At 55.1% G+C, this 20,293-nt stretch overlaps 1 protein-coding gene across 4 annotated transcripts in view; it reads right to left on the bottom strand.

Annotated features, from left to right (window-relative positions):
- BCL9L (BCL9 like) overlaps positions 1-20,293 on the bottom strand; it is a 59,091-nt gene that overhangs the window by 29,653 nt on the left and 9,145 nt on the right. Inside the window, exon 1 of one of the 4 annotated variants that reach the window (XM_035555701.2) lies at positions 7,984-8,460. The exons of the other annotated variants lie outside the window; for them this stretch is intronic. The gene's annotated coding sequence lies outside the window, so the exon portion shown is untranslated. Of the gene's footprint in view, positions 1-7,983; positions 8,461-20,293 lie in introns of those variants that run through there. 4 annotated transcript variants of the gene reach the window in all.

Raw genomic sequence — 20,293 nt, 5'->3', positions numbered from 1 at the left:
TCCCGGCCCTGGCACCACTGCAAAGACAGCTTGGAATGCTCCAACCTCACTCCCCCAAGACATGGATCTGATCCCTGACACGGCAAGAGCACTGCCGGGAATTCCTGAGCCAAAGCAAGACCTGCACTGTCGCACTCTCAGCAGAGTCTCAAGGCATCTTTGGAGCAGAGCTGAATATCTGGCATGCTGATGCTACACAGACAATGCTTTTGCCACCATTTCCAAAACCCCACCGCTTCTCTAGCACAGACAGGGGAACCTGTGCCCGCACCCCGCAGCCAGCCAGGGTCACGCAGCAAGTCAGCAGTGCAGCCAGGAGCGGCACCCAGGCCGTACTTAATGGCTTACGGTGGGGCGAGAGAGAAAGAGCTGCAAGCTGCTATCCATCCAGAGCTCCAACACACTCAGACCTCCTTCCCCCAAGGCCCAGCACCCCCAAATTTCTCCACCTGTCTCTGCCTCTGTCTCCCAGCTCTGTACCCACATGTACTGCACGTGCCCGGCCGCAGCCTGCAGGTCACTTTCAGGACATCCCTGTGCCCCACCGGGCTCTGCTCCAGCACCTGGGGGCAGAGAACGCCTGGGGCCAGGGTGTACAACAGCAAAGCTGCTTCACTGCAGTTCACACCAAGTGCCTGTGAAACCAACGGCCAGGAACCCAACTCTGGACCAAGTGTGACTTGCAGCTGCAGCACGCTGTTTTTGGCATCAGGAGTCGCTCTGGCTGGCTGACGGAAGCACAGCAGTGCAAAGAGAAGTGGAAACCGGAGCCCTGTACAACTCAGCACTGCCACCCAGGACACCTCGTACCAGGCACCAGCCTGGAGTCGATGCTGCAGAGTTCAGCTCCAAGCACCTGGATTAGTGGAAGTCTTGATGGGGGAAGTCAGCAGGGATTCAAAATGCATGCAGGACTGAGCACGGCACCCCCAGAGCACACTGTACGTGCTGCTGCGCACCAGTGCTGCAGCACGAACTCTGCAGCCCACGGACTGGGACCCAGTCCCCCGTGGGACTGCGGCCCACGGGGGAGACGTACCTTTTCTACCCAGCGCTGTAGCTGCTTGCCCTGTCTCACGAGTGGGACGCGTCTCCCCCATGTCAGGAGCACAAATGCAGGCTGGCACAACTCTCTGACCCAGCACCATTAGTTCTGCCAGCAGCCCCTGACTCTTTCATCCAGCCCCTCTGTGCCCCACACCAGCTCAGCAGCACCTCCGCTCCCCAGTTCTCCTGGAGCCAGGCTGGCAAGTACTCAGAAGGCTGCACTCAGCTCCACAGGTCTGTGCCCCCCATTCACTCTTTCTGAGTGAGAGCCCTCACTGCAGCTCCTAGCTAATATTCTGCCATTTCTTTACATTTCCCATCTGAGGGCATCGCTTTCTTCCCAGCCTCCAGATCCCTCTCTCCTGCTGCTGTTACTCAGCTCAGCCAAGCCCACTTCGAGATGCACTATACACGTTAAATACAACACTACTTCAGGTCCTAAATAAGAGGCTGGCTGCTCTCAAAGAAAGGGCTACAAATAGATCTGTCAATGTAAATATGCCGTGTTCCCTTTGCAGTCTCCGCAGCCAGCACTGTTCAACACAATTCACAGACGGATTTTGCTCTTCTCTAAATTTTTGAGCAAGAGAGCCCAAGACAAAGGCAGGTAAAAACATCTGATGACTCTTATGAGACAGCATGCCTGAAAGGAAAACCACACGCTCTCCTTCCCACTAAGAAAAGGAAGAATCTGGGCAACCTCTTCAAAAATAAGAGGGGAAAAAAAAAACAACAAGGCAGGAAGGACAAAACAATCTTTGTCCTTGCTTTGCTGGTCACGCAAACACAGGACAGCCTCCGTACCTGTTACCCCAGCTCAGACAGCTTGGTTTCACCAAGACTTACAGAAACCAGGTTCTAATGGTCTAGGGAAAACTGCCCTTATGCTTGAGAAACAGCACACACGGGATTTCCAGACTACACCGATAATCAGCTCACAGAAACCAGATAGCACAGCACACCCTCAGAGGTCACTGCTTGGCTCCACAATGTTCCCTTCAGCTGCTGTTCCTTTAAATGTGGCTCCGAAGACCACACAAGGGTTAAATCTGCCTATAAATATCTGTTCTCAGCAGGGCTGCTGCTCTGAACCCTCTAGCCATCTGTTCTAGCTTTCCCCCATCTAAGACTCTAACATCTGAAACACGCTCAAAATTCTTAGGAGCGCTCCCAAAAATAGACCGGTGCTGTGGCTTAGCTGTCGCCCGTGTCTGTGAGCACAGAAGCATGCACGAGGGCGTCTGTGCCAGCAGAACCCTAAAGCTGTGCAAATGTGAACACGTCTGTGTCTGTGGTGCTGAGCAGGCCCGTACCAGCACGGAGCTATTTGCATCCATGTTCATGTGGGTGTGCCTGCTTAACCGCATATCCATGTGAATCTGCATGAGCATGTTCACGCTGGCGTGAACCTGCGTCCGCGTGTGTGTGCGCTCAATTGGAGCGTGGGTGTGGGAGCGCGTGGGGCCTCCCTGCTGGTGGCTGCGGCATGAGTCCGGCCACGCCATGGGCCCGGCGAGACGGCGGCGCTGCGGGGCACGGCCAGCTCCCCTCCCACTGAAGCTGCCCAGCGCCGTGAGCCCCAGCATTGACCGCCTCGTCCTGGGAGGTCCCCCTGTGCCCATGCCCGATGCCGTGATCCAGACACCGAGCCTAGCCGGCAGCACAGCAGGGCAGGGAGGACCCGGGTTCACTTGTTCAGCGCTTGGCTCAGCAAATTCAGCAACCCCACCTCTGGGCACCAGAGCCTTGATGCAAAAGCAAGTAGAGCCTGATCTGCATGAGGCCAGAGACACGCTGCCCTGCCTGTATCCAGCCGGGGCTTGTAGGATTTCCTCAAGCGCTCCACAGAGAGCTGGAGCAAGGTTCCTACCGCAGACACAACAGCTTGCTTTTGCAGCATGTTGGGCTCTAAATCTCCCTCATGCTCAGAGTCCTCTCAGCTTTCCAAATATCAAAGGCACTGGTAGATTCATCCTTCCACCTGCCAAACCTGTTAGCTCACTCCATGGGGGCAAATCCAGGAGAGAGGACAATCCTCCTCGCAGTTAACAAGGCAAAGTGGGAAACAAGCCGTTACCTCCCACACCCTGTCACGCTGACCAGGAGCAGACCATCCTCTCGAGCATCCTCCTCGCAGGCTCAGGACACGGTGCTGTCCACCTGCTCTGTGCCCAAGCACCGCAGACACCCAGCGCTCAACGAGGAGCATCGCAGAGCTCAGCCCTGGCTGACGGCCCTGCTGACACCACATCAGGGCTACGTGCATGCACAGCCACAGGGAGGGGACAAACTGTGACCGATTTCCACACGATGATGACAGCCCAAGGATCAGACGGCAGCTAGGTCTGCATCTCCACCTACTTCCACAGGAGCCATTTTTCCCTTCCAGATCACGTGAAACTACAGACCGAGACCGCCTCAGCCGGAGAGGTGCCCGGCTGCAGGATCAGCTGGGGGTGTCCCCGGGCTCCCTGCCTGTGCCAGTCCCCATCCCCACAGCGATGCTGCGGAGATGCCCACCCTAGCACAGCACAGCCAGAGCCGTGCCCAACCTTGAATCACACGCACATCCCACTGGTGAGGAACACTTCAGGGGACGGGGACTCGGCTAAGACAGAAACCTGCACATGCAGCTTGGCAGAACAGACCGGGGCTGAAGCGGGTACTACACCATTCGAGCATCACTCAGCTTTTCCTGGGGTACAGTAAGAGGGAGCCAACTGCCTAGCTGACCGGCTGATGTGCTGGTGCACACATCCCTACAGAATATATGATTTCGTCAAGGAGCAGAAATGTATTTCAACCATCAAGCTCCTGAAAACCTCAGGGATCCAACTCCCACTGCCTAATGTGTGTGAGTACATTCAAGTGCATGCTCATGCATGCTGTACAAATGAGCCTCTCTATGTTTTCAGCATAAAAGTCTTCTTTACCCCCTGATGTACTCAAGACACCCACCTAGCTCTGAGAACTATAAGCTGGACTTTCCAAGAAGCCTAAAGTGGAGGTACACCTTAAACTCCAGCGACAACGTACATGGGAACATCTTTAAACTCCAGCTCTTCATTTCAGGCTTTGGCATGGGGTTATGCTGGTAAACCGCCTCAGCAGACTGAGTCAACTCAGCTATACTCTATTTCTGACAGAGGGGGAAAAAATTGATCCAGGTATCGATTTGATGCATGAGTTTGTGCTTGTTTAAAAGTTTGCCCATAGGTCAGACCTTGTTACGAGCATTTTTCCTGGTGATTAGGTTAGAAACAGGCTGTGCCAAACTCTGGTCAGCTGCCTGGGGAGCAGAACATAAGCAGGTGTGGAAGTTAAGTAGTCCCTCGGGGATGCTTCCCTCCCCCAGTCTCCCTCCCCTAAAATGACACTGAGCGGAGAAGCGCCACCAACAGCTCTAGGGCAGCCTCTGGGCTTCGAGGAGCTACGGTACAGTAGGACTTTTTTTTCCCCCCTCTTTCACCCAGAAAGAGCCATGGGATTTCAGGATCCCCACGGGTTTGCAATCCAACCAGGCAACATTCTGGGAACCAGGAAACAACGCTGACCAGAACATGGAACTGACGAGTCGTTTCCTTCTCTCCAGCAAAACTAAAAGCAAACAGCTGAGCAGCCAGGATCAAAACAGGTTTCTAAAAGCCATCTCCAGGTTTACTGCCAGCATCAGTTATGATCACGCTGCAAATGCATTTTCAGTGTAGAACTGACGAGGTTTGGGTTTGCGTTGGTTCTGGTCAAATAAGTTACCCACTACCACAGACCACTTCCAAAAGCACTCCTCTACCAGCTCACATGCTCCATGGGCTCCACAGTTGGTGGAAAATAATGGTCTCCACTTCAGCATCCTGATGTGGGTGCCGGCACCCTGTGGATCACTCCGAGTTAGTATCTCTTCTTCCAAACTGTTCCTGCTCTTCGCCCCCAGACATTTAGTGCTTTCAAATTAAGCTAACTGGAGGCACCATGTGTGGCTAGAATCAGCACAGAGGGGTGAGCTTTGTCCCCAATCCCACCAATGCACATCAGATGGCTGCCAGTCATCTGCTGTGGAGCAGGGACCACACCCTTTGTCTGAGCACCAACGTCAAAGCTCCTTTGCTTAGCACCCAGCAAAAGTGCAGCATCCATCGTCCTCCACTCAATTCCTGCCCCAGAAATCTCTGCCAACAAACACCTTATCCCAGCAGTGCTTCTCACTCCTCACTGCTTCTGTCCTGCTGTCAGTCCCTGACAACCACAGATGCATGCACACTGCAGCATCTTCACTAAGCTGTACAGCATAGACAGGGCCACTGACTGTCGCATGAGAGGTGGTGGCACAACTACGTGAGTGGAGAAACATCACTTCAGGACTAAGATTGCCATCGTTTCCCTCATTTCTGTTCCCTGCGTGACATGCAGCAAAGAGGCCTCACCAGGAGCTCACGAGTACTTTTCCCCACCGCATTCCCAAGACTCCTTGTGCTCCTTAAGTTCCCTTCATTTCAATGGAACAAAATATACTGTAGTCCAGCCTGTTTCAGAAGGATTTATTTTGCCTTTTACATTTCTTAGCCCATCACAACCTTTTCTGCTAAAATAAAAACAGTAAATCAATTTCTCCCTTTCCTTGCCTTTGCTGCCCTGGAAGTATGGATTGCAACTGAGCGCTGATCTATGACTAAGGAAGCAGCAAACTAGTTCAGACCAGCGAAGCTATCCCCAGATACCCGTGTGGCTCACAGCAGCCAAGCAGCTGCTTGCTCTCGTGCAGACCTCTCACTGAGCACACAGGAGCCAGAGCCAAGCTGAAGCATTTGCTGGGATTTATGCATTTGAAATAATAAAAATCAACATACAAATTAAGAAAAATCTCTGAAATCAAGGGGCCTATTTGCATTTGAAACCTGTTCTCCCCCTGAGGAGCCTCCTGTTTGCTCAGCAGTTTACTCCCATGAGGTGCTGCAGACTGCAGTGTCCAGTGACACCCCGAAAGATGGGACATGGTCAGATCCTGCTACCTGTCTCACAGCTCAGACTAGGACACAGGCTTGCCACAAGCAAGCCTTAGTGCAGCCGGTAGCGAGCCGAGCTGGCAGCACTCAGGGGTAAGTAAGGTCTGCCTCGCTGCCCTGTGCCGTCTCGTCTCCACCCAGGACTGGCTCTCGAGGTTGCCCACAGTTGTGGGACAGCAGTTAGGTGTGCAAGGGCAATGACACTGCTAACCAAACCACAGGCTGCAGGGCAGAAAAGCCACTCCTCGTGCACACCCTTGCTTCTGCCCAAGTTCAGCTACAGCTGGGTGCGGGGGCACATGACGTGGGACAGGGACTGCTCTGACAGTCCCCTGCAAAGGTCCCGTTTCCCTGCCGCCCCGAGCAGCAACCAGGAACAGACCCCAGCGCCTCTAGAAACTGCTGGCTGTCCTCCTCCTTCACAATGCCCCATCTGCAGCGACTCAGCAGCTTCCAGAGGCACTTTTCCTTGGGGATCCGATGGGGAAAACGGCCCGATAAGCACCTCCACAAGCTCTGCATGGGAAACCTACTCCAAAAGCCAGGGCTACCTGCAGTGTTCTCTTCATCTTGGTCTACGGGGGCTTGTGTGAAAATAATGACCAGAACTGATGCTGCCTGCTCAGCCGCTTTGTCCCTCTCCATGTCAGACAGCCTCTCTCCTCCTGCACGAGCAGGAAAAGCTCTGCCTCTAGGTGGTCCCAGCCAGGCACTGAGGCTACCTCAGCACCAGACGCCAGGCGGTCCCTGCACACATTGCACCGCACTGGCATCACCACACAGACCTGAGCCTAGATGCAGTGCCCGATTTAGGCCAGTGCCAGACTCCAAAGCGATCTCGAGCACACGAGATGCATATGGGGAAGCCAGCTGGGGCACGTCACTGGACCCCCCCCGCCCCTGCTCAGTTTCTTTGCAGCTGTGCCTACAGCATGGGGACAAACTGAGGACGTGCACCCCACAGATCCGCACTGCTGGATACGGGGGGGCTGCAGCTGAGGACTCGTGATGTTTGTTTCAAACATCCTGGCTCCTGGAAGTCTCAACGCTCACTTTGAAAAAAGAGGCACTTAAGGCTTGCAGTGCTCCCCCACCCCCCGACACCTCTAGCCCTATGTTGTACTGTTTCTTCCCAGAGTAAGCAGAAGGGTGTAACAATGGTGGCAAAAACAAAAGCGATTTGGGGACTCCTAGAAAGCCTCTGCAGGATCCCAGGAACTGTCCCAGACAAAGCAAACCCTAAGTTGTTCCTGCTGGAGCAGCAGCTCCCCTCCGAGGAGTGAGGGGGAGTGAAATGAGAGCAGAGCTTGTGGCCTTCCCTGAAGACCACGGGGACAGCTGAGCCCCTCAGCATGGAAGCTGCATCCTGGGAATTAACAGACCGAAGCAGAGCTTAAGAACATCATCAGTGGCAAAAGGCTCTCAAAGCTTTCATGCTCGCATCTGCACACAGGTGAGCTGATGCTCCCTGTATCACCCCAGTGCTTAGTGCTGCGGGCAAGGAGAGAGAAGTGCAACCCCCCCGTGCAGACTGATATTAATGCTCAGCGTTGGCTATTTCCAGTGTACAAACAGTACCTGCTGGCTGCTCACAGGAGCTGGCAACAAATAGGCAGCTCGTGTCCTGTCCTACCAGAACAGGGCTCAGGTCTTCCTTGGGCAGGCAGATGTTCTTGCCCCTGCCAGCAAGACGCAAGCATTATGTGCCCAAACCCCACACCCTGCACACACAGCACGCAGAATATCTGAACAACCCTGTTCTCCCTTCGGCAACACAGCACCCAGCCTCTCTACACAATGTCAGGCTGTTCACAGATGAGGGCTTTTTGTTTCTGTCTTCCTTGTGGAAGCACGAACTCCCCAGTGCATTTCCACCAGCCACACCTGTACCACTGAGGCCAAGAGCATTTGTAAGCACCTAGAAACAAAGCTTCACCTATCAGCTCCTTTTGCTTCCCGAAAGCTGGCCCACGGTTGGCGCAGCTCCTTGGTGCCAGCAGGCTGAGGGATGCTGGGTTCCCACTCAGACCTCGATTGCACAGCCTTGGGCAAGTCATTTCACCTCAGTTTCTCCATCAAATGGTCAGCAGGAGAACAGCCGGAGTCGACTCCTCCAGCACGCAGACGCACACGACCTGCATGCTTGGCGCTGGCAGATGCAGCACACACCAAGTGCGGAGGAGCTGACACGACCATCGGCCGGCACAGGCCCGTGCTCCACAGGCAGCTCCCCCTCTTTCCAGACAGCATCACTGCAGGCAGCAGTGAAAACAGAAAAACAAGCTGCCATCCCGCACCTTTTCCCTCTAGACTGACTCTCAAAATAAAAAACAGCTTCCACTTGTCCCAGTCCCAGGAGAGGACAAGAGAGAAAGAGGTTTGTTGTCAATACATGAAACTGTCGCTAAGTGAAGGAGAAAAAAATATGGGGGGGAAGGGGGAGAAACGAGGGAGGGGACAAAACCACATTTTTACTTCTGGTGGCCAGCCAGCTGACTGACTCAGCCAGTTTGGTCTCCTGCCATACAGATTTAAAAACAAAACCAAGCTCTCAGAGAGGGGAGAGAAAGGGGATTCAGATGAATGTGTTTTTTTGTTGCACGTCCAACAGATCCTAGACCAGCCTAGCATGCACTTAGGAAAATGGCTCCTCTGTCACATTCTGTCTGGCAGCTCGGCACAGAGCAAGACGTAGCACAGGTCTTTTGCTGCCACGCGACTGCTAAGATACGCAGCACATGACGCCTGCCACCGCACAGCTCCCAGCACCGCGCTTCACTCTATCGCTTCTCAAGCCTAAGTCTAAGGCTCGGGGTCTGCCCCCAAAGCTGGCTCCCTCCAGACACCCAGACTGCTAGAGAGACAGCAGCCGGTGTCTCCAGGCGCTGTCTACCTGCCAGCTGCTACAGCCAATGCCAGGGCAATCATTCCTGGCTTTCTGCATCTGCTGGAGACAGGGAGAGATGCTCGGTACATTCCTTGCCGCCGCAGCTGCTCGCAGGTCGCAGGCCAGCGCTCCGTGTTGCCAACACTTCCCCACCTTCACGTGCTCCCTGCTGGAGGAATGTGCGCAGGGGTGGGAGTGGGGAAGAAGTTGTTTTGAAACATCAGCTCCTGTTTTATTTATCTGGATCCCACAGTGCCCATAGCACGGCAACCACTTGTAATGAGCACTTACTGTTCCCAAAGTGCTGCACAAACACGAACATGCACTCCCCACGCCCTTTGTGGCAATGCAATACACTGGTACGCTCAGCACTGTACCTGACACGCAGAGCTCGCTGCCTCACACCAGCTCTGAGCTCCAACACAACTGGATAGTCATGAAATCACATATGTGAATAAGCAGCGTTTGGCACTTTACAATCACACCAGGCATTACAAACACTAGCTGGTGAAGCCTCATGAGCCTCCCACGCAGTGATCGCCCATAGAAACTGGCCAGCCTCCCTGGAGATTAATCCCTTACTCTGCCGGGAACGCAGACAGTATAAGTTACCTAAGGAGCTGATGACATCTAAATGCAAACCCTGTGCTCTTATTCCCATCTCAAGATAGCAAAATTGAGGCTCAGAAAATCCCAGGCCTTGCCCAAAGCTGTACCAGTCATCAGAAAAGCCACGAAGAAAACCTTTGCACTCTGGCTCCCAGTCCCCTAATACGGCCGCTGAGACGATATTGCTTGTTCACACTAAAACATGGCCCGTGAGTAGCTCTGAACAAGGATTCAGCTCTGACACTGACCTGCAGACCTGCAAGCCTTGCAGGGTCTCAGAGCAGAGGTGCAGACGTGCACCCCGTGGGGAGGAGGCAGCAGGTGCAGGACACCCCAGGGGCTGCTCTGGAGGCCCGCAGGGAGCACGCTGCTGCCGGCGCAGCTTCATGTGGGGAGCAGGCAGGCAGACGCGAGCACAGCTGCCGAGTCGAATGGGACCCGCTGCCGCACAGCGCGGCACACCACTGCAGACCGGTGGCTCAGACTCTCCCCAGCACATTGCCCCCAGGCCAGCAGGCCGGCCTCACCTTCAGAGATGTTTCTGATTTGAAGAGAAAAGGAGAAAAGGAGAAAGGAGGGGGCTGGGGGCAGGGGAGGGGAGGGGAGCGATGGTAGACGTTTGCAGCGGAGCTAAAAGGGGAGATTTAGTAACTGTCGGAAAAAATGGCTGCTTTATTGCAGGCAGCTTGTAAACCCTGGAGCCTGAAGGTCTGGGAGTAATTTCTCCCTCCCACGTGCTGGGCTCAGTTTGTACTGGGGGTCAGGGGTCAGTGCTTTTCCAAAGCATTCTGGGACACACGCCAAGTGGAGCAGGCTGCGCAGCCCCGCTCCTGCAGCAGGCGCAGGCGGTGCGAGGCGCCCGGCCGCAAGCTGGAGCGCGCTTAACCCTTCACAGGGCGGCTGCTGCGCTCCCCTGCCCTGCTGGGCCACCCCGCCAGCGCCAGAGGAGGACGTGGAGAGCAGCCGCAGGGGATGTCGTCTCCAGGGCCCCCCTGCGAAGGGCTGGAGGCAGCTGGCCTGCGGAGCAGCACCTCCCTGGCTCGGTCAGCCGGTGCCCTTGCTTCCTCTGGGGCTGGGCTCTGGCGTCCACGGGTAAAGGGCCTGCTGCGCAGCTCTGCTGCAACCAGGTCCTGCTGCGGGCCTGATCCGAGGAGTCAGAGCGGGGGAAAAACAAGAGCCTGGCAGAGCAAGAGCCCTGTGCCCGGGGTAAAACCCCAGCATGGGAGAAAATGCTGCTCACAGGAACATTCCCTGCCCCATCTCAGAAGGGAGAACTGTCCAGAAGCACAGTCTCTGAGCCCCAGACTGCTCCCCCTCAGCCCAGACGCTGCCTCCGCTTTGCCAAAGCACTGCCGAGCAGCCTGCGGGCACCAAGCCACAAGCAATGCACTAACCAGGTGCTCTGCACCCACAGGAGGTAGCTGTCCCATAGGCAGGGTAAAGCCAGGTTCCTGGCACCCTTTCTCTGTTCAAGGGAAGGTCCCCAGACACCTCCTCAGCCCTGGCACCCCTCGTGCCACATTGACGCTTTCCTCCCACAGCCGCACTGTGCCAGGCTGACACCCCCACTCCCTCTTTGCACTCCTTGGGGACACAGCAACCACCACCACGTGGCACCTCCTGGCTCCCAGCTCTGTGTAAGCACCAGAATCTACCAGTCTCTTTGGCTGCTGGTGGTGCTCCTGTTTGCAAGGGGAGGCTTTAAATACTGCCTGCCCAGGCTCCCTTATCTCTTCAGTCACTTCCTGCCGGGTGCTGGGACAGAGCCCAGCTGGCTCGCAGAGGCACGGCTTTGCTGTCTCACTCCTGCCATGCATAAGCCCTGGATCACCTGTGCAGACGGGCGCAGCTTCCTGCAGCATCTCAGTTTCCTTTCCCTGGGAGGTGTGCGAGTGCTGCTGGCCTCCAGCCCGGCCTGGCCACCCCCACCCCACCGAGTATCCGCCAGCAGACACAGAAAGGGAGCTCAGTTCTGTTTCTTGGCGGCATCTCCCATCCCTGTCTCAGACGCGTGCCCCATCTTTCCCTCACTTTCTCTGCTCTGTGCTCGAAGCTGCACGGTGTGGACGAGGACAAGGGGCCTGTGGGTACTGCCCAGGCGGACGAGTGCTGGGCTGGGCTCTGGCTGCCAGCTCTACTCCGCACTCTTCCCCCACGCGCCCCATGCTGGTCCCGGTGGCTGCAGACGAGCACTGCCAGGCACGCTGGGCCCCGTGGCCAGCAGCACAGGGAAGCCGTGGCCCTGCCAGCACTGCGAGCCACCCCAATGGCCTGGCCCGCAGCCCTTCTCCACACCGCATCCATCTTGGGTGCTCAGTGCTTTCACCAGCTTCTTCCATGCCCAGCAAGCCAGCCCAGGGTCTCAGGCCGAGCAGGGCAGCCACCCAGCAATCCCACCTCCACAGGCACAGACCACAGGCCTACAAAACGAACAGGAGGCAGAGTGTGCTGTCGGCAAACCGTGTGCTGAGCCACGCTCCTCATAACACTGCACTTTCTCCAAGCTGGCAGGGGGTCTGGCTGTGCCTTTGCACCCCTCCACCACAGAGACTGTCACAGTGAAGATGATCCATCTCCCTCCAAACAAAGACTTGTGCCTTCTTGTCTAAATCCCTTTGAAATGCACTCACATCTTTCTGATCCAGGTACAAAACGGCAAATTTCCCCACCGGCTCCATTTCTTCTGTCTTTCCAAGCTGCTGTTTTCATGTCCCACCTGCAATCCCTCAAGCTCCTTCTTCCAGACCTGCCTTTACACTCAGAGCTACTGAATCCTCTTTCATCCTGTACCTTCACTTCTCACTAATCCACATACCTCAGCCCTCCTTCTGGGCTTTCCCTGAGATCACAGCCCAGCGCTGTCTTCTTGCTCCCAGCTGCTGCTTCACCAGTTTCAAGAAAAGCAGTTTGCTGTGTCGCCCTGTGCCCTCTTCATTCAGTTCTTTCAGTCCTCTCCCCAGCTCCACCACGCTCATCTCCAGAGACATCTGATCCCAGAAACTCCTTGCAGCCAGGGCACTCAGTGACTGGGGGGCTGGGGGACCGCTTGGGCTTGGAGTGACGATCTCCTCACAGGCTACCTCCCTGCTTGTTTGTACCATACACATAGCCTCACACAGGAACCTGGTGCAGCAACACCAGGAGACCGAAACCACCGAAATGCTGCTTTTCAGGGTGCTTCCTGCAACCAGGACTGCAGGACTCCTAAGTCTGTAGAGCACTCTTGGGAGGCAGAGATCCACAGCCTTACTTGCTGCACCCAAGGAGCAAATCTTCCCACCACCCCACCACAGCAGAAAGAAATACATTTCCCTTCTCCCAGAAGGGCCCTGATGAAGACCTGGAATGGTGAACTTTGTCCTTCACAGCTGCGCAGGACAGACCCGAGCCAGACACCAGACCAGAGCATCCAGCCCTGGCACCAGGGCTGCAGTTCACAGCTGACCTTGCTGCATCTGCTCCAGCCAAACAGCTCCAAGCTTTTTGCCCCAGACTGTGCGTGTCTAAGGCCCCAGGCACGAGCTGGAGACCTGCCAAGGAGCGGGCTGCCTGCTTGAATCATAAGCCAGAGCAGGGTAAGCATCACCTTTAAGCCCTTTCCCTCCATCAGGCACCCTGTTTTTTTCAGCTACGGGCTTGTGAGACGGAAGGCTGCTTGGAGCTGAGCCAGCAGCAGGGAAACCACCATTTCAAGGTCCTGCGAAGGAGCCTGTAAGAGCAGGAGGGAGCTTTGGTCGGGTGTGGGGGGGAGATGCACAGAGCAGGCTGTTCACTGGGAAGCTGCAGCCGCTGCCAGGAGGCGGTGGGGGGAGGAGGCAGCAGATGTCCGCAGACAGCATTTGCTGAGAGCCTGCAGTGCTCCAGCCCAGCGAGGGGAGGAAGGCGGCGGATGGTGCCACTGCTGCTGCATTGTAATTGAGCAGGACAAACATGACAGTCTGCTGAGAAAGCTTACGCTGCCTTTCCCTCCAATAACTGCGAGTTCAGAGACGGGAAGCGGGAGCCCCGGGACCCCGGCTCGGGGCCAGAGAAAGTCCTCAGAACGCCAGGCAGAAGACCTGGGGCGCGGGCAGAAAAGGTGCTGCAGGGAGCGCTGCGCGACCCTCCCCGGGAAGCTGCGGCGCCTGCAGGCCCTCCCACCAGGGCTGCGCCTGGCTGCGGAGGCCCTGGTGAAGGCAGCCTGCTACAGCCCAAGAGCTCCCTTTCCTCCTGGTGTATGTGATGGCTTCTGAAACCCAGAGTCCAGGAAGAAGAGGTGGTAAGTGCCCACAGATGAACAGAGGGCTCCGGCGGAAGCAGGAATACAGCCCCCGGGGCTCTGGCTACCAGCCTGTCCCTTCAGGCACCAAAGCCTGCTCCCTGCTCGCCCAGGACCCAGGTGCCCTGGCTCACAGCCGCTTCCCCTTGTCAGCATCTGGCAGGGAGCTCTCAGGTTTACGACACCCCCATCCAGAGCGAGGGGCTACATTTTCCCTTCGTTCTCCCAGCGGATGATGGAGAACACAACCGCCGGTGCTGTGGCGAGCAGCCAGTGAGCCCAGGCCCAGCAGCGCTGCTTTCTGTGCAAACATGACGTGTCAGCTGGGCTCTCAGGCAGCCCACGTGCTTCGAGTTTCCTGTCTCTGGGCAGAGGAGGTTTGCTTCCTCCCTTCAGTAATGAGGCCGACCAGGGGAACTCTGCAAGCAGCCACCCAGCAACGCAGATTGCCTGGAACCAGACGTCTCCCACAGGTTTTGTTCTGCACCTGGGGCACCTGGGATGCAGCGAGCCAGGCCGCATTGCTCTGGAAGGATGGAGGGTGCCGAGAGCAGCACCTTGGAGACTGCGTCCTGCAGCACTGGGACGCCGCGGGTACAGCAGGTCCTGAGCAAGCCACGCTCCCCTCAGGCAGCCATGCTGACCTACGCGCTGCTCCCTTGCTCCCTACATTGCTCAGAAGGATGCCAGGACCCCCAGAAAAATCAGCACTTGCCTGTTTTAGATGGAAAGGAACCAACTTAAGCCAGAGGGGTCTTTGGCTCATTAAGCGATACCACCCTCAGGCATGGTGTTCAGATCAAATTAAGCAGCTCCTGGTCTCCTCCTACAGCAAAACGAGACACAGGCTGGCACTTGGGTCCACTTGAGTCCTCTTAAAGTAAAAATTAATTGATATGCAAATCAGATCAGGCATTAGACTAGTCTGCTGGCCAAGGGCAATGCGCAGCTTCCCCACCATTCCAAGCCACAATCACAACATTCCTGCATCTCTCCTCCTTCCTGCCCCCCAGCTCAGCCATTAGCAACAGTTCTCGAAAGCAGAGGGGTCACCACCAGCGCACGCCACATGCATGAGGGAGCCTGGGTGGCATAAGCTCATGCAAACCACGTCCCAGCTCTGCCTCATGCCCTCCCTGCCCATCAGTATGTTACGTCTGCATGAACGTGGCTGGACTCTCACCTCAGGCTGAGCCGTTGCCCACGATCCGAGTCTGCTAAGTAATACAACACAGCTGCTCTGGGCACTTCAATGCCTCTGCCCACTGGGGAGCCAAGGGAGTAGCAAGAGAAGTAAGAGCCTGGCCTCCTGGAGCGCTATTAGAATTCTTTCCATTTCCAAAAGGAATTCTTTGCATGTCCTGATAGCTTTTCCAAATATCCTGCAAACATAACCACAGCCACAGCACAATGCCAGCAGCCACGGGCAGCCACAGATCAAACACCTAATCGGCAGCCATTCAACATACCTAGGATCAGATCTTCAAAGAAGGACAATGCCAAAATATGGCACTACCACTCCACACACCCACCTCTCCTAGCGCCTTCCAACTAACCAACCATCAACTGCAGCTATCCTCTTCTGCAATGTGTTTCGACCAGAGGTTGGCCCAGCAGTTAACCTCTCCATCTGGCTGCAGCAGGATGACAACGCGGCTCAGCAGCATGTAGCTGGAGATCAGCTGTCCTGAGGGATGCCAACATTGTTCCCTCTCACAGAATGGGAAACTCTCGAACAAGAGAAGGCTCAGAGCAAGGCACCGCTAGTGTCAGCATCAGAACTAGGAAATCCTAGGATAGCTGGTTTGCATCAGTTGTTTTAAACCACTGGGGACCTCCAAGGGCCTGCAGGCTACTTCCAAGAGTGCTGTGAAGACTACTTAGGAAAGACAGCCTATTATTACAATAGCCCTAGATTTGTTGCATAGGGGTCCATACCAGTATCAGAAAAATTTCAGGAGCCCTTAAACTAAGGAGAAAAAAAGTCTAAAACCTACTAGTATAAGTAACATATTTTAATTAGAATAGGACTTTTTGAAATTACTTTGGATTAAAAAGCATAATAAACCAAATGATAAACATTTGCCACTAGTACCTGAGTCCCTGAATACTTTGAAACCCCTATGTGAGGTAGGAAACAGCTGCTTAAAGTCCTAACCATGTAAATGCTCAGGCAGGTAAATCACTCTTCTCACTAAAATAACACACGCACCTACAAAATCAGGGCTGGAATTAGAGCTTGTATTAAAATATCTGGAAAAGGCAAAACACTTTTTTGCTAGTGTTCTGCTTGAGGCAAAGTAACTCCTTTATTATCAACATAATGTTTAGAACTTCAACTGATGAAAAAATTATTTACAACAAGCAAAAATGGGCTTGTGATGAGTGAGGTTTTTGGCTTTTTTTTTTTTTTTTTGGAAACAGGCTCCAAAGCACTGAATTAGATTTATTTTTTTTTTTAAAGGAAGCTTTAAAAGAGTAAGGAGTGCAACTTGCACTGCATTCTCCATCTGCACTCTCCAATGGAGGTGAGAAACTCAGCTGGAGCACTACAGAACTACTGATCTGCGGAGATGGTAGGGAATGAGAGGTGCTGCTGGCCGGTGAAGCCATTCTCATGCACTTATCTGCTCTTCATTTGGGGTTGTACTGTACCAACAGCAAAAAAAGGCAAATACGTCTTTGGACTTTCCTTTTGCAGTGTGAAATTCATGTGAAACTTTGTGAAAGATTTGTGAAAGATTTGCCACTGACAATTAGGAAAGTAATGAAAGAGTACAAAAACATCCACTTCAGCCATTCTAAACCAGATATATGCAGAGGGCATCACAGAAATAAGCAACAACAGCAAAAATGCATTTTGCTGTTTCTGGAATAGTTTGCTATTACTTTGTGGAAGTACCACAACAGCTGATCCAACGGCACGTTTTGTTTGCAAATCAGTCCTCCCCATTACGTTGCTTAATGGATGTTTAGACCTGGCCTAGATCTTTCAGACCTGGGCTCAGAGAAGAACCAGGTACACAGCTGACATCCTTTGCTGGGCTCCCCAAAGCTGCAGATGGAAACTTCTCCACAGGAATCAAGTTGCAGGCCCGTGGTATCCGCTGGTCCCTAGACAATGGCACAGGCCCAAACCTTCAGCATCCAGCCTCCGGCCCCACACACCTCGAAAAGCAGCAATGGAGGGAGCTGCGGGTGCAAACCTCTCAGAGGATGTGATAGGGAAGGACAGCATTTCCCAGAGGCACGAGAGCCAGAGCAGTGCACGCCAGACAGAAGACACGAGCCTATATGTGCAGGCTGCTTCCCCACTTATTCCCTCCCCTGTCCACTCCCCGCCGCTCACCCAGACATGCCCATGCCCTCAGCCTGCACACTGCTGCAGGACTTGCACACCGCTTCGTGGCAGCTTCCAACACGTTTCAGAGATGAGGTACTCTCTTCCACCCCCTACGGAGCCCATCTTTTCAGTTCCTCAACATCACCAGTACCAGCTCTAGGTAAGGAGACCGCTCGTGGCTGCAGCCAGCAGTGCTAGGACTGCCTGGGATTTAGTTCTCAAGCAGCCAAGACTCAGCCAGGCCATGCTAACGGCAGTGTCAGAGTGCAAGCAGCGGAAATACAAGCACAAGATGAAGACTCTGTGCTGGCCCAGTCATGCCTGAAAAGCAAAAGGCAGACCCAGTTTGAGAGGAGACCCAATGCCTCAACTCTGCGAGAAAATCAACAGGAGGGCTACGTTCATACCTCCGAGCAGCAAAGCGAAGGAGCTTGGCCTCTATTGTCAAATAAGGTCTCTGCTCCTGCCTGTGAGCCCTGTGAAAAGAAGCAGGACTTAGCACTCATTTTCCAGGTGGAGGAGGGGATGCAGCCCAAGGGAAGTGCTTTCTCCTGCCCAGCACAGCAGAAAGCAGGGGATGGGAGAAGTGACAAAGGGAGAGGAGGGCACATTTCTGGTGCCTGCATCCCACTCTTAGGGCTGCCAGGCCTGCACAGGCTGCCAAATCAAATAGCTATCCAGAGCCACCCTCCTGACAGACAGAACAGGCAAAGCCCTCAAAGCAGGACTGGCGCGAGGCTCCTTCTACCCAGGGCAATCACTGCCCGCATGTGAAGCTCATTGACTATGACTGGCAGCAGCTGATGCTTACAGATCACACAGAAACCTCAGTCCCTCCCACTGAAGAAGCTCCACAACTCCCCAGGCAGATGCAATTTTACATATTCCAACCACCATCTCCACCTCTGTCCCCACAGATGCCTCTTGACCATCAGACACAAATCTGGGACACAGCGAGGACACACAAGGAGCACCCAGCCAAGAGCAGATACCAAGCAGGCAGGCTAAGAAGCTAATTCTCAGCCAAGACAGAGGGCAAGCCCCTGCCCCACAAAACCAGAACAGCCCGAAACGCCTCAGCCAAAGACCACAGGTAGTTTCCTGACTGCAAGATTCACGCTGACGCTACACTTTGACCACAAGGCTCTGCTGATCTGAAAAGGAAGGTAATGATTTGCTTACCTGCCCACCCTTCGCTGGACAGAACGTCCTTGTTGGGAACCACAAAGGGGGCGACACCAGCAAGCAGAAGCGCTCCCAGCTCCTGGGCCCAGCTGGCCCCGCAAGGCTCTGCAGGAAGGGTGGCGAGGACCAGCACCCAGGCAGCCTGCATCCCAGCATCCGTCTGATCAGAGCGCTTCTCAGAGGCCAGCAACGCCATCAGTGGCCTCTGCTAAAGGAAAGCAGACAAATGCAGGGGCAGGAGCTCCACACCTCACTGAGGGGAAGTTTATCCAAAGCTAAGGGTGGGAAACGAGGGCTCCTGGTTCCCCTCTCAGCACCGTCTCACCACGTGGAGTTGGTCAAGTCACAGCATGCGTTGTGCCCCACTTTCTCCCAATATAACAAGGTCCCTCAGCCACAGGCGGTGAATTATACCAGACGATTCCTTGCAGACGGAAGGTGCTAGCAGCACCTTCATCCCTGCACCCTGTTCCCTCCAGGCCCAGCCCAGACTCTGGCACGCTTGCTTTCCAAGGCAGGGAGACCCACAGCCCAGCCCCAAGACCAGCTGAGCCCTGTGCACCCGCTGCTGCCCCTCCCGTGAAGCCCTGTGGACTGCCACGCAACACACGCGTGTGCAGGAGCCTCTGCCTGCTCCTACAGCAGAAATAAAGACATTGCCATTCAGAAAAATGTAATTAGCAAAGATTAACCAGCCAGTAACTATGTCAGCAGCTGTGAGTGAAGACGCAGCCCACCACCTCCTTGCAGCGGGGGCAGTCACGCATGCTGGCATGCCAGCTTGTACACGTTTGCCCTCCCAGGTGACAGTGCCCCAGGTCTGGTCCCCACGCACTCTCCATTAGCTGGGGCTGGAGGGGCAGGAATCGGCAGCTGGCAGACAGCAATCGACATCAGGCACTGCCTGCTGCTGAGTCTGGGGACAAGGGAACTGCCGGGACTGTCGTCCCCCCCCAGCCAACTCCCACAAGGAGCCAGCAGCGGGGTGTGGAAAGGCTTGGTGCTGCAGAGAGAGCTGGCCCTGATCCATCGCCATTCACACTGCTGCCTCCCCAAGGCATGCCGCTTCTTTCTGCCCTCTCCTCGTGCTCACAATGTACCCTCCAAGCGCCCTGCAGGTCTTGCCCCACGCTGCGCAGTTATGGCAGGGAGGGACCACACCAGTGTCACCCCGTCTCACACCAATCACTAGAAAGCACACGGGGGGGGGGGGGGGCAGCCTTCACAGCATTCAAACCCCTTCCTGTCTTCTTTTCCAAGCCCATCTCACCCCCTCTCAACCGGGACCCCCTCATAAAAATAAGAAGAGACAGGCCTTTCCTGGCATTTCCTTTTTCTGAAAAGGCTGTAAAATTTTCCTAGCAGAGCCAGAGCCAGAGCAAAGTTTGTCAGGAGCTCAGCTCATTAGGCGGCTGCTCAAGGAGCCCCGCGGGAGGCGCAGGCTGCGTAATTCAAAACAGCTTGGACCCTGGAAAAGAAAATAGAAACCAGGCACCAAAAACGAAGGGGGCAGTGCTCGGCTCCAAGTGTAGCCCCTGCTCTGGGAGTGCCCCATCCACAGGGCTCTCTGGGAGCCCTGGCCCCAGCAGAGGTGCTGTGGCCAGCCCAAGACGAGCTGGCACCAGGCAGAGGAAATTCCAAGCCTGTTGCTTCTGGCAGCCGTGCCAGGCCCTGGCTAGAAACTCGGCAACCTGGAAACCAGCTACTCAGCAATTTTTCTTGCCATCCAAAGGGCTTGTTCTGAACCACAGTTTCACTTCCCCCCTCCCTGCATCGCAGCCCAAGAGGCAGAGAACACCAGAGGCAAAAAACATTTGCTCTAAAAGCAGTCAGGACCAAGGCCCCCAAACTGCTCAGCTCCGAGACTGCAGTCTGGAGCTGCTGCTGTTCCCCCAACTTGCATCTGGGGGCGGGGAGAGCAGAGGAAACTTGCTTGGACCAGCCCGAGGTCTCCCCAGTTCCTT

The sequence above is a fragment of the Cygnus atratus genome, chromosome 22 (genome assembly GCF_013377495.2).
Source record: "Cygnus atratus isolate AKBS03 ecotype Queensland, Australia chromosome 22, CAtr_DNAZoo_HiC_assembly, whole genome shotgun sequence".
Taxonomy (NCBI): domain Eukaryota; kingdom Metazoa; phylum Chordata; class Aves; order Anseriformes; family Anatidae; genus Cygnus; species Cygnus atratus.
This window is presented reverse-complemented; position numbering and strand designations above follow the sequence as displayed.